Raw genomic sequence first — 12,374 nt, 5'->3', positions numbered from 1 at the left:
GGGGCTTCAAATGGGACATGGTGTCAAAAAAACAGTCCAGCAAAATCTGCCTTCCAAAAACCGTATGGCATTCCTTTCCTTCTGCGCCCTGCCGTGTGCCCGTACAGCAGTTTACGACCACATATGGGGTGTTTCTGTAAACTACCGAATCAGGGCCATAAATAATGAGTTTTGTTTGGCTGTTAACCCTTGCTTTGTAACTGGAAAAAAAAATAAAAAATGGAAAATCTGCCAAAAAAGTGAAATTTTGAAATTGTATCTCTATTTTCCATTAAATCTTGTGCAACACCTAAAGGGTTAACGAAGTTTGTAAAATCAGTTTTGAATACCTTGAGGGTGTAGTTTCTTAGATGGGGTCACTTTTATGGAGTTTCTACTCTAGGGGTGCATCAGGGGGGCTTCAAATGGGACATGGTGTCAAAAAAACTGTCCAGCAAAATCTGGCTTCCAAAAACCATACGGCGCACCTTTCACTCTACGCCCCGCTGTGTGGCCGTACAGTAGTTTACGGCCACATATGGGGTGTTTCTGTAAACGGCAGAGTCAGGGCAATAAAGATACAGTCTTGTTTGGCTGTTAACCCTTGCTTTGTTAGTGGAAAAAATTGGTTAAAATGGAAAATTAGGCAAAAAAATGAAATTCTCAAATTTCATTCCCATCTGCCAATAACTCTTGTGCAACACCTAAAGGGTTAACGAAGTTTGTAAAATCAGTTTTGAATACCTTGAGGGGTGTAGTTTCTTAGATGGGGTCACTTTTATGGAGTTTCTACTCTAGGGGTGCATCAGGGGGCTTCAAATGGGACATGGTGTCAAAAAAACTGTCCAGCAAAATCTGGCTTCCAAAAACCATATGGCGCACCTTTCACTCTACGCCCCGCTGTGTGGCCGTACAGTAGTTAACAGACACATATTGGGTGTTTCTGTGAACAGCAGAGTCAGGGCAATAAAGATACAGTCTTGTTTGGCTGTTAACCCTTGCTTTGTTAGTGGAAAAAATGGGTTAAAATGGAAAATTAGGCAAAAAAATGAAATTCTCAAATTTCATTCCCATCTGCCAATAACTCTTGTGCAACACCTAAAGGGTTAACGAAGTTTGTGAAATCAGTTTTGAATACCTTGAGGGGTGTAGTTTCTTAGATGGGGTCACTTTTATGGAGTTTCTACTCTAGGGGTGCATCAGGGGGCTTCAAATGGGACATGGTGTCAAAAAAACTGTCCAGCAAAATCTGGCTTCCAAAAACCATACGGCGCACCTTTCACTCTACGCCCCGCTGTGTGGCCGTACAGTAGTTTACAGACACATATTGGGTGTTTCTGTAAACAGCAGAGTCAGGGCAATAAAGATACAGTCTTGTTTGGCTGTTAACCCTTGCTTTGTTAGTGGAAAAAATGGGTTAAAATGGAAAATTAGGCAAAAAAATGAAATTCTCAAATTTCATCCCCATTTGCCAATAACTCTTGTGCAACACCTAAAGGGTTAACGGAGTTTGTAAAATCAGTTTTGAATACCTTGAGGGGTGTAGTTTATAGAATGGGGTCATTTTTGGGCGGTTTCTATTATGTAAGCCTTGCAAAGTGACTTCAGAGCTGTAGTGGTCCCTAAAAATTGGGTTTTTGTAAATTTCTGAAAAATTTCAAGATTTGCTTCTAAACTTCTAAGCCTTGTAACATCCCCAAAAAATAAAATATCATTCCCAAAATAATTCAAACATGAAGTAGACATATGGGGAATGTTAAGTCATCACAATTTTTGGGGGTATTACTATGTGTTACAGAAGTAGAGAAACTGAAACTTTGAAATTTGCAAATTTTTCAAAATTTTTGGTAAATTAGGTATTTTATTATGCAAAAAAATTCATTTTTTTGACTTTATTTTACCAGTGTCATGAAGTACAATATGTGACGAAAAAACAATCTCAGAATGGCCTGGATAAGTCAAAGTGTTTTAAAGTTATCAGCACTTAAAGTGACACTGGTCAGATTTGCAAAAAATGGCCTGGTCCTTAAGGTGAAAATGAGCCCGGTCCTTAAGGGGTTAAGGACAGGTGAGGGCACAGGGCCTGCTCCCGGGCTATGACAACTAAGTGTTGTGTCTGATGAACCCACTGACTCTTGGCTGGGGGTGTCTGATGTCACTTAGGATGACGTGGATGACCGAGTTAACCAATCAAGAACCGCTGGGCTGCTGCTCAAGACACGACCGGTAGATGACACTGGGCGCTAAGGCCTCTCACTGCGACTACTGCTGCCACGACCCCTTACTTTGCTGAGACCTCTGCTTGCGCCAGAAAAATTTATGCCTCTGCCACTACTCTGTGCATGGCCTGGCACTTCTCTGCCTGACATACTTGTAGCTGAACTAAAGAAATGAAACGGAAATTAAAACACCCCTAAAAGCAACTAATATATTTTTCTTTTTGTACTAAAATAGGCCACTAAATAACAGCAAACGTGAACTGAGTATATATTTCTCGTATCGTACTGAAATAGGCCACTAAATTATTTCTACGCAAATAACAGCAAACTTGACCTGTATATATACACTCACCTAAAGAATTATTAGGAACACCGGTTCTATTTCTTATTAATGCGATTATCTAGTCTACCAATCACATGGCAGTTGCTTCAATGCATGTAAGGTTGTGGTCCTGGTCAAGACAATCTCCTGAACTCCAAACTGAATGTCAGAATGGGAAAGAAAGGTGGGCTACAACAGCAGAAGACCCCACCGGGTACCACTCATCTCCACTACAAATAGGAAAAGAGGCTACAATTTGCACGAGCTCACCAAAATTGGACTGTTCAAGACTGGAAAAATGTTGTTTGGTCCGATAAGTCTCGATTTCTGTTGAGACATTCAAATGGTAGAGTCTGAATTTGGCGTAAACAGAATGAGAACATTTATCAATCATGCCTTGTTACCACTGTGCAGGCTGGTGGTGGTGGTGGTGTAATGGTGTGGGGGATGTTTTCTTAAGCCCCTTAGTGCCAATTGGCCATCGTTTAAATGCCACGGGCTACCTGAGCATTGTTTCTGACCATGTCCATCCCTTCATGACCACCATGTACACATCCTCTGATGGCTACTTCCAGCAGGATAATGCACCATGTCACAAAGCTCGAATCATTTCAAATTTGTTTCTTGAACATGACAATGAGTTCACTGTACTAAAATGGCCCCCACAGTCACCAGATCTCAACCCAATAGAGCATCTTTGGGATGTGGTGGAACGGGAGCTTCGTGCCCTGGATCTGCATCCCTCAAATCTCCATCAACTGCAAGATGCTATCCTATCAATATGGGCCAACATTTCTAAAGAATGCTATCAGCACCTTGTTAAATCAATGCCACATAAAATTTAAGCAGTTCTGAAGGCAACAGGGGGTCCAACACCGTATTAGTATGGTGTTCCTGATAATTCTTTAGGTGAGTGTATTTCTCATATTGGACTAAAATAGGCCACTAAACGATTTCAGAGTAAATAACCGAAAAAATGAACTGCGTATATTTTTTCTTTTTCTACTAAAATATGGCAATAAACGCTTTAAGCGCAAATAACACCAAATGTGAACTGCGTCTATTTTTCTCGTATTGTATTGAAATATGACAATAAACACTTTTAGCGCAAATAACAGCAAATATGAACTTAGTCTATTTTTATTTTTTCTCTAGAAATATGGCAATAAACACTTTTAGCGCAAATAACAACAAAAGTGACCTAAGTAAATATTTCTCGTATTGTATTGAAATAGGCCACTAAATGATATCAGCGCAGTAAATAACAGCAAAAGTGACCTGCGTATATGTTTATCTTTTTCCACAGATAAAAGCTACTAAAGGCTTTTCAACAGAGCACTTGCACCCCAATAATTAATTGATGGAATGACAAAGCTGTATTATGAGACTATCTGGATCCCCAAGTAATGTTTCCCTGCACTTGTAAATCACTTTTATTTCACAATGAGGATTTTCCAATGACTCGCCCTAGCATCTGCACTCGTCTCTCCCTGCATGTGAAATGGTTCCTCTCACTATCCTTCTCCGGCACTAGTAAATCGCTTCTTTCCTTTTTGTTTTAACAATTAGTTTTTCTTTCACTCTCCCTAGCGCCTGCATACATGTCTGCCCTGAACAAAGTATGATAGTGAATGGCAGACTCTAAGATGGCTGCCGTATTTGTAGGCTGTTAAATCACCGGGCTGGTGATTTGCCCCATGTCCTCACACATGTAGCTGCCATTTTAGCCACCATTTTAGCCGGATAGCCGCCATGCTGGGAAACATTGTGATTCATTACCACAATTAGTTCAGAATCAAATTTTTCCTGAAATTCAGAACAAATTCAACTTCAGCAACTTCGATTCGCCCATCTCCACTGGCCACCTATGGGGTGTAAAGTCATAAACAAACCGATATTGGATTAATCAGAGGTTACCCGATCTGCCACTCTACAGTTGCCATCTAACCAAATGTTTCCATGCACAACAGAGATCCAATATAGTCCATCCTCCACCTGTCAAGAAAATAAATAAAATAAAAAACAGTATATTAAACAAAAAAAAAACTCCATACATAAATCTATGGCCTTATACTGGTAAAACATATGTCTACATTATTTAATACCACTCACATGAAATTAAATATTCATCCCATGGGGCTACAGTGATCTTAAAGTAAAAATCCACCTTAGTTCTTTCTTAAGAATCATTTCTCTATCACCTCCTCTGCTTAGTACTCCAACTGAATCAATAACTCAAAACCTTAATTGATTGATTTTCCACTCTCTATAAAATGTTTAGTTACTGCTTTGTCTAACATCTTCTTTCTGATAGTATTTTTGCACTTTTGCATCCTTTCCCTGACCTACACAGACATTTCACCATTATAAATTAGGCTGCATGGACATTGAATCACGTAGGTCATAACTCTTGATCTACATGTATAATAGCCTATAAAGGGGTATTCCCATCACAATGATCACAGTTTAATCTGTTAATAGGGTGCCAGTGATCATTTTTGTAAATATATTGTATAAGCAAATTCCCACTCTTCTTGATCAAATTCTTTCCCTCCTACCTCATTGTTGTCCTTTGGTCTCCCATAGTTACGGCCACAGCTGCCTGGTGATTTCATGGGCCAGGCCTGCGCAGATGAACCACATCTATCCAGTGGCCGGCCTCTCATTTCATTCATGAACGAGCACGCCGTCTGAAACAGAGCCGCACATGCTCTGTTTGCAGTGTAGCGGTCAGAGGAGGAAGAGACCGCAAGGCAGGATTCAAATACAGTACAGCAGGCAAGGAGGCTGAAACATACACCGGCTTTATTAATGCACAAAAAGGAACTGCCGGAAAATCGGCACAATGGGTTAATGACAGAAATGGAATAAACAGGTGTACATAAAACAGCAACAATGGCAATGAAATTTTGCATAGAAAATGGAATGAGCTAAACAGCAAACAGAAAGCTTACAAGCTACTCTCACTAATAACTCCCTATCTAGCCCTGCTACTCAGGGGACGCTTCTACAGTGCACTTACTAAATTGCCTTACTCTATAACTTATCGCAGATTAGCACCGGTGCCACTCACAGCTCTAGAGTTATCTGAGTTGAGGTCCGTGATGTAGTCTTTTCCCACGAGGTGGATGCTTGTCTTGTCCAGAACATGGTGGCACGTGTCCTCTGGCTCCTGAATTGATCACTTGCTTGTCTCAGCACGTGGCCTGCTTCTCTCTCTCTTGATTACAGCTGCAGCACTTCAGAGCTTATCTTGATCTGTCCTTTACATAGCCAGTTTCTCAGGACTCCATCAGTAAGGGCCCATGTCCCATCAGTAGTCTCTCAGCTTGGCCCCTGACATGGCAGCCAGCCTCACAGCTTCCAGGGCCCACACACCCCTTTCAGCCAGGACTTAAACCCCGGGATCTTCCGGGCCCTTCTACCTTCTGTGTATCCTAGAAAAACTTCAGCTACCTCTTACTCAGAGCCTCAGTGGCCTCTAGTGGCTGAAATAAGTCATCACAGTCTATATAACACAATATTGCAGATATCTGTGCAAAGAACAGTTTTCTAGGGGCTGATCCCGACAGCAGGACACACTTCGGAGACTCTGTAAGAACCTGCTGACGTCACAATATCACATGATATCCCTAGGTCACGTGGGTCGGCAGCCGGAGCACTCTGTTATCACAGGCACCGGCCGAATCTTTACAGACTAGGAAGGTCTGCAGCACTCATAGGGGAATGAGTCTGACAGTGCTGGAGAGGTGGATGTAACTATTGGGGAGGGGCTGAGAATTGTATGTAGGAATGGGGGGATTCTGTGTGGGACTGTATGCTGGAGGGAGGGGGCTGTGTGAGATTATATACTGGGGATCTGCTGTGTGAGATTATATACTGGGGGGTGCTGTTTGAGATTATATACTGGGGGGCTGCTGTGTGAGATTATATACTGAGGGGGTGATTCTGTGTGGGATTGTATGCTGGGGGGCTGCTGTGGGAGAATATATACTGGGGGGCTGCTGTGTGAGATTATATACTCGGGACTGCTGTATGAGTTTATATACTGGGGGGGTGCTGTGTGAGATTATATACTGGGGGGGGGGCTGCTGTGTCCAGTCTTAAGTTGCTGCTGGAGCTGGTGCTGCTCCTGCCCCCCACTCTCCCCCTGTCACGGCTGAGGATGGGGAAAACCCTCAGCCGTGCGATGTCAGATGATGTTAGGCTGCTCGGCCAGGACGACAAGATTAGGGAGCAGGTCACCTCCTAAAGCGTCCCTAACCTGACTCCAACTCCTAGCTGCATGGGCCGACCTTTAAGGTAGGAGGACCCATGCTCAGGAACCTCGGATCCCTAACTCACCCTCCGACCGGTCCCTGGACTAGGAGTCAGGGTAAGACGGCCTGTTCCTTCTGGACACGGATGAACAGGGGTCTCACTGACCAAGCTGCAGGGAAAAGGGGAACACTAACAGTCTTACGGATATGGCAGGTGAACTGAACTAGTTCCACCTACCTGCCACAGCCTTGCTGACTGGATCCCTGTGCTGGCAAGCTGATGTCCACAGAACATGGAATGAACCCAGCAAACACATATCACAACTGATCATCACATAGACATCACACATAAACATGACATAAACTTAATGTGACATTATCTTTATGACCACAAGGGTGGCCCTCACTGGCAGGTGGAAAACACAGGAGGCTGCTCCAGCTAAGCATGGCTGAAGCAACCCTCAGACATGTGCTAAACACAGAGGCTTTATAGGCCAAGAAGCCACACCCAACAGTCAGACACACCCAGTGACTCACACACACACTGGGAAGGGAGTTAACCCTTCCAGCACCAGGGAAGGGAAACACAAACTTAAAGGGAAAGTGTCCAACTCAAGAACACACAGTGGCTGTTGCCGCAGGCAACGACATGGGTGGCAACCATGTCCTGGGAGTCAGCCCGAATGCCGGAACACTGCCACCACATGTCCACAATACAACCAAACGTTGCCACAGGCAACCACAGTGAAGGAAAAATGTCAGTGCACACCACACAATAAACAGAGTGCACACCAGACATACAACAGTGCATGCATACACGCACACAACTCCAAGGAAACCGCACACATACCTGTTGTCCGCGGCAACCGCACCTAAGGCAAACAGCAAAATGCCTCCAGCTGCGGTTGACACAACAACCCAAACCACGGGCAACTTTATGCGGCTTCCAAGGAGTCACGACCATAAACATGGTCGTGACACCCCCATACCTAAAGATAGCTTCCTAATGAGTTTCCCCCATAAATTGCTATAGGTTCATCAAGGGACTTCATTGGGCATAGTAGCCAGAAGAAGATAAGTCCAGTAACTGCTGGGTCGCAACTTGCACTAAAATAACTCACCAGTATTTAAGGATAGGTATGGCACTTGCGCCAGTAGGTGATGTATATGGCTGTCCAATCAGTGAGTACGATTTCATCAGCCAACACCACCATGTGAACAGTGTGATGACGACAGACGCACATTCCCATATGGTGGCCGCAGCGTCAAAGGTTTTGGTGTGCATACGCCAGTTGTTGGGCTTCACCGCCTTGTCATACATAGTTGTGCATGCTCAGTAAGGCCAATAGGGCCAATGGCATGCAGTGCTAAGTGCTGCCTTCATAGGAATACACAGGGGGCGGAGCCACATACTGAATTTGTAAGTGGTGGGGAGTACACCGCCACGTTGTCAGCTATAGTTGTGCCTGCTCGGTGGGGCTAGTAAGAGAATCCAAAGCAGTGCAAAATGCCACTTCCATAAAGATACATACTGAATATGCAAGTGATGGGGCATTTTCGTGATACAGATCATGTTATTTATCCATATGGGTGATACTAGATGATCTGAGTGTTTATACATGATATGATTTAAAGATGGGTGTAGAAAACAATACTTAGAGGGGTGTGTTGAAAAATATGGAAGAGTTGGATAACACTTAATAAGGAGATCACAATATGCATTATGACCCGTGTTTAAACTTTGGGGGGAACTTTCTCCCAATCATTCTACTTTCATTAAGTTCCTATTGTTTCCTAAACATTTTTTTTTTTTTATTCTTCTGTTGCCAACGCAAATTGTTCTTTTGACCTTGTCTACCTGTTTGCATTATGCCCTGACTTCAACCTGACTACTGTTGACAGCTTAATTCCACCTGCCTAAACCCATGCATTGTCTGACCAGAAATGCCATTAGCCAATGACCAGAAATTCCAAAGCTTACCAGATGCCTCTCTAGCCTCTACTTCTTGGTCCCTCTCAATATGCAGGATATGCCTGATCTACCAATCACTGGCTGAGACATGTTACAGGAAGTATAGACCAGTGGGAGACCTGGTAAACTTCTGAACAGTCAGAGAAGGGGGTTAGTGAAGAAAGTATTCCTTTATTTTTATTTCTATCTTCCAAACAACCCTTTTCAGATAGGTATCAACTGTTTTGGTATTTGATGCTATTTGTTATTATCACAATACCAATATAGGTTCAGAAAAAATACAAAACTCTTAGCATTTTATGTGTGATTTATTTACAATATATTGCTTGTTACAGATGCAGAAGTGTAAAACTATTGGCATACAAAAATATATTTATACGGACCTACTGCAGTTTTAAGCATATAATATGATCTCTCTGAAAGCCCCACTGATACCATTATATCATGCACATACACAACTGAGCAGTAAATATAATCTAGAAATGCGTGAGACAGCATATTAAACTTTCAATTTTAGTGTATCTACTAATGTGCCTAACAAGCTAGCTGCTAACAGTTACATTGCGTCCAAAGAAATTGCACATACAATATTTGAACTTCACATAAGAGACTTACAGGATATCTGTATTTTACTCAAATAATAAGCCACAAGTGAATCAATGTAAAATGCAGTGGTAGATGACAAAATAGAAGTATTCACATTAGGGAGGCGTGCCTGGAAGCTGGGGAGAGCAGACGGCTTTATGAAAATCCAAATCCAAGGTCATCTACCCTCCATAAGCTATCAAAGAGCTCCTAAAGCTGACATATAGGTGGCCATCACACCGGGCTCCCACTTCAGCTATCTCGCGGCAAGTTCCAACAGAACCGGAGATCCACCCCTGGCCTACCTCGTGTGGCAGACCACGGCTTAAAGTTCACTGCTCAAGCGGCTGTCGGGCTATGGGCCCGACTTTGCGAGACATCGGCTTACCTGGAGGTTACTTTGCCTACTGGGAGACTGGGCAGGGGGCTGAAGAGAACAACGAGACCCCGCTGTGTATAAGAGTGAAGCGGTAGGCCCGCCATCTCACCGGTGAAGCTGCAGGCCCGCAATCTCACCAGTCAAGCTCCGGACTCAAGTCCAGCACTGCATCACAGCATTACTGACTCAGCGATCCGAGAGAACAGAGGCCGCCACACACGATCAAGGGACGCAGCAGTCAGACTAACTGGTGAGTGGAGAGAAGCTCTCGGTGCATCGGAGCGCCAGAGTCCCATCATAACCAACCCCCTCCTCTCACCACTGCCTGAGGTAATTCTTGTTCACCCCTAATAGAATCTGAGTGCCTAGGTATTTCTTCTGAACTCACAGTTTTCTAGTCGGTCATTCATAGACACTGCCTAATTTTTTTTTTAGGATCTTCTTCCAAACTGGTTTAGAGGAGGTATACTAAATGTAAAATTTAAAGGGTCAGTGACCCGATTTTTTCTTTTCGCGGTATGGACATCACAGACCCAACTGACAGTTTTATAGCTAGCCTTTATATACTCAGCTACTCTATACTCACCCTCATATATTCAGCCATCTGAAACTCAGCCATTGTATATTCAGCTATTATATACTCAGCTAACTCTTTCTTGCTAAAGCATAACTAATATACCTTCAATTCATTAGTAAACAGAGGAGCTGACCCCTCCTAAGCTCCCATCAGCACCTCCTACCCGGAGAAAGAACTATGATTTAGCATCACACTCTATGATTAAGGTGGTTTAAGGCTGCTTAAGAGGCACAGATCAAGAGCACATATGGTAAAGGTGGGAAGATATAGAGGCACCAGCCAAGATACTCAAAGACCTATATGGATTTTGTTGTTATCACAATCATATCTAGACAAGTTTATCATGAAAAAAGCACAAACAATACCAGGAGCCCACTCTTCAACTCAGAAAAGCTCTCATACAAGTCAAGCAATGACACAACACGACAGAGATAGTGAAGAAGAAGAAAATACAGACACTCCACATGATCTCCCATTTTCTAGATCCTTTATCTCTCAAGATCTCGCAAAAGCCCTCAGTCCAGTTATGGAAGAACTTTCAAAAATCAAAAAAGAAGATGAGACAGATTGGATCCAGAGTTGTCGCTTTAGAATCTTATCAAACTGCCATTACCAAATTATTCAAAACAAACCACAGAAACCCTTTCCACATATCAACAACAGCTGTATGATTACAGCTGTATGATTACATTGCGGACCAGGACAATAGAGGCAGAAGGAACAACATACGCTTCAGAGGAGTCCCAGAATCGGTAACACCTGAGGCAGTACCTAAAGCAGTGACTGAAATATGCAAATCTTTGCTGGGTGAAGACCATATTGATCCCATCACAATTGAAAGAGCCCATAGAGCTTTACATCCCAAGCCCAAACCTGGTGACCCTCCAAGAGATATAATCTGCAAGCTTCAACATTTTGCACAAAAGGAACAAGAGAAACTGCCCACATAGAATACAAAGGTTCTACTCTTTCAAGATCTGGCCCCAGCCACCCTGAACAAGAGACGAATGCTTAAACCCTTGATGACTATCTGAGACACAAACGAATCGGCTTCAGATGGTTATTTCCTTTTGGATTGATGATCACTTGGAAATAGAAGAAATACATCATCAGATCCCCAAAAGATCTTCCTGACGTGTTTGTGGCACTATCGAAGATATTGACATCCCAGATTGGTCAGCCACTAATGATGTCTGCGTTCCCTCAGAAATACCCATCTCCAATTCGTGGGAGACCGTCGACTTCAGTAAATCGCAAAGAACAGGGATGCTCAACCAGTGGACCCCAGCTGTTGCAAAACTACAACTCCCAGCATGCCCTAATAGCTGTAGACTTGCTGGGGGTTGTAGTTTTGCAACAGCTGGAGGGCCGCAGGTTGGGCATCCCTGGAAAAGAACAAGAAAGAAACAGGGAAGGATGACACCAAGACATATCATTACTGAAGGCCCTGTAGAGTACATGACATTTCTATTGAGGCCTAGGTATTAGTGAATTATCACTGGCCCTGAGCCTCGTTTGGTCAACAGGACCGGAGGGTGAGCCCACACCAATTGCTAACATTCTGGCGGCTTGTTTGATATAGCCGACCGAGCGTGGGGGTTACCTCTCTCACTGAGCCCACCAAAGGTCCTAGAAACTACTCTCAGGTGTTCTACTTGTTAAGTTAATTTCTTTTTGAGTTAGTCTCAATGTGTTAACAGTCACATAAACCACCTATTTGATTCTCAATATGTACTGACAGTACCATATTCTTACTGTGGTCTACCAGCTTCTGACAAGAGTCAGACAACCTGACTTAACCAGGTTGCATTTAAGGTTTAGAACTGACCCTATGGTTTTCAAACTTGAAGGAATGTTGTTATCAATGGTATAAATGTTTGTTTTTGCTCTTTATCATACCTGCCTTAGCCCTTCCCTCCCCAAGCCCTCCCGTTCTACCCATAACGTCTTGGGCACCAAGCCCCCTCTCACTTCCGAATCTCTTCTACATCACATCTTCGGGTCTGTGAGTATAATCAAGCATGCCCTGCAATCCCAAACATATCATTATGACCAACCTTAGAATTGCAACTTACAATGTAC

The sequence above is a fragment of the Bufo gargarizans genome, chromosome 8 (assembly GCF_014858855.1).
Source record: "Bufo gargarizans isolate SCDJY-AF-19 chromosome 8, ASM1485885v1, whole genome shotgun sequence".
Taxonomy (NCBI): Eukaryota; Metazoa; Chordata; class Amphibia; order Anura; family Bufonidae; genus Bufo; species Bufo gargarizans.
This window is presented reverse-complemented; position numbering follows the sequence as displayed.